Source organism: Micromys minutus, assembly GCF_963924665.1.
Source record: "Micromys minutus genome assembly, chromosome: 9".
NCBI classification, from domain to species: domain Eukaryota; kingdom Metazoa; phylum Chordata; class Mammalia; order Rodentia; family Muridae; genus Micromys; species Micromys minutus.
The window spans coordinates 58,770,232-58,772,181 of NC_137978.1; the positions used below are offsets into that span (position 1 = coordinate 58,770,232).

The 1,950-nt window shown below is 43.7% G+C and overlaps 1 pseudogene across 1 annotated transcript; it reads left to right on the forward strand.

The window, feature by feature from the left end:
- Window positions 1–759: 759 nt before the first annotated feature.
- On the forward strand, window positions 760–1,516 carry LOC308424611 (small ribosomal subunit protein eS4-like; annotated as a pseudogene). Its single transcript has one exon. The product of its transcript is annotated as a small ribosomal subunit protein eS4-like (transcript).
- Window positions 1,517–1,950: the final 434 nt, after the last annotated feature.

Here is a 1,950-nt window from a genome sequence, read left to right on the forward strand (position 1 = left end):
AAAATGGCAGTACAAACAAAAATGCTCAGAAGGCTTAAATGTCTAGATCTGCTCGAAGCAACCTTTCAGGCAGCTGCTGTCCAGTGCCTCTGTCCCTCCATGGGAATCTAGCATGGGACATCCATGACCAGGTCCAGGCTAGGGTGCTAACCCTGCTGTAAATGCCATCCTAGAGCTCGAGGAGGAAGGTTCTTTGCAGCCATTTGTGGGCCCCTCAGCCCCAGTCTGCTTTCAATCCACAGTCTGCTTCTGTCTCAAATCATTGTCCCTGCTGTGTATTTTGGTGTGGAAAAGGGACAGTGAGTTTTTATCTCACGTTAAATGGGTCCTACATGATACGTTGGGTGCTAATTTCTTTTTTTCTTTCTCTCTCTTTTTTTCTTTTACCACATCTTTAACCACATATGCCCAAGCAAAGAACACACTATTTAGGTACAATATTTATAAGCTGCATGCATTCATTGGGCAGATTTACTACTACACTACTCACTTTCTTTTATATGAGATGGCTTGCTCCTTGGGGCTTTTCCAGGCCCTGTGGTTCTGCTCCATCTCTCTTTCACCTCCTTTTCTTCCATCTCCCTCTGTCTCTTCCTTTACTTTGTCTGCCTTTCCTATTTCATATGTTCTCCCTCTCTAAAACCTCCTGCCCCACCTTTCTCTTCCACTGCCCGATTATAGGCTCTACCCTTTATTTGACCAATTAAATGGGGAGAAGGTTCACTTGAAATAAGTAGGGTGCCCATTCCCAGTGTAGCCATGGCTCATGGTCCCAAGAAACATCTTAAGTGCGTAGCTGCTCCTAAATGTTGGATGCTGGATAAGTTGATTGGTGTGGTTGCTCCTCGTCCATCCACTGGTCCTCACAAGCTGAGGGAATGCCTGCCTCTGATCATTTTCTTTAGGAACAGACTTAAATATACCCTGATTGGAGATGTAGTAAAAAAGATTTCCACACAGCAATTGATTAAGATTGATAGGAAAGTCAGGACCAATATAACCTACCCTGCTGGATTTATGGATGTCATCAGCATTGACAAAACTGGAGAGAACTTCTGCTTATCTATGACACCAAGGGTCACTTTACTGTTCATCATATTATACCTGAGGAGGCCAAGTAGAAGCTGCGCAAAATGAAAAGACCATTGTAGGCACAAAAGGAATCCCACATCTTGTGACCCATGATGCTTGTACTATTCGATATCCTGAATCAAGATGAATGACACTATTCAGATTGATTTGGAGATAGAAATTTGACACACGTAGTCTGTGTATGGTGACTGAGGTGCTAACTCAGGAAGAATTGCTGTAATCACCAACAGAGAGACATCCTGGCTCTTTTATGTGTTTCATTTGTAAGATGCTAATGGGAAAAGCTTTGCCACTTGGCTGTCCGACATCTTTGTTATTGGCAAGGTCAACAAACCATGGGTTTCTCTTCCCCTAGGAAAAGGAATTGGCCTCATCATTGCTGAAGAGAGAGGAGAGGCTGGCAGTCAAACAGAGCAGAGGGTGAAATGGTCTCGGAAGAAGTATTTGTACTCTGGCTAGTAGAAGCCTTTCTAAGCAACATGCTAGATTAAACAGCATGGTGAAACAACAACAAAAAAGAAAGAAAGAAGTAACAAGGGTACTTGAGAGCCTCCTTGGCAGCCTCCTTGAGGAAGCAAAATTAGCACATAAACACCAAGAGCAGCAGGGAAATTAACCACAAGGACTGGCTTCTCTGATGACCTTCCTCCACTGGAGACAGGATGTGGGCATACAGCCATGGCCTAACAACCATGGAAATCCTCTACTAAGCACAAAGCAGCAGAGTCAACACACACTTTGCTCCTTTTTCATTTTCCCATTCTTATTAATTTACCCCTGTGTGTCATCTGACCACCAGTTGACTCACCTATCAGTGTATGGAGCCCCAAATAATTTACCTTAGTTTCCTACTTGTCC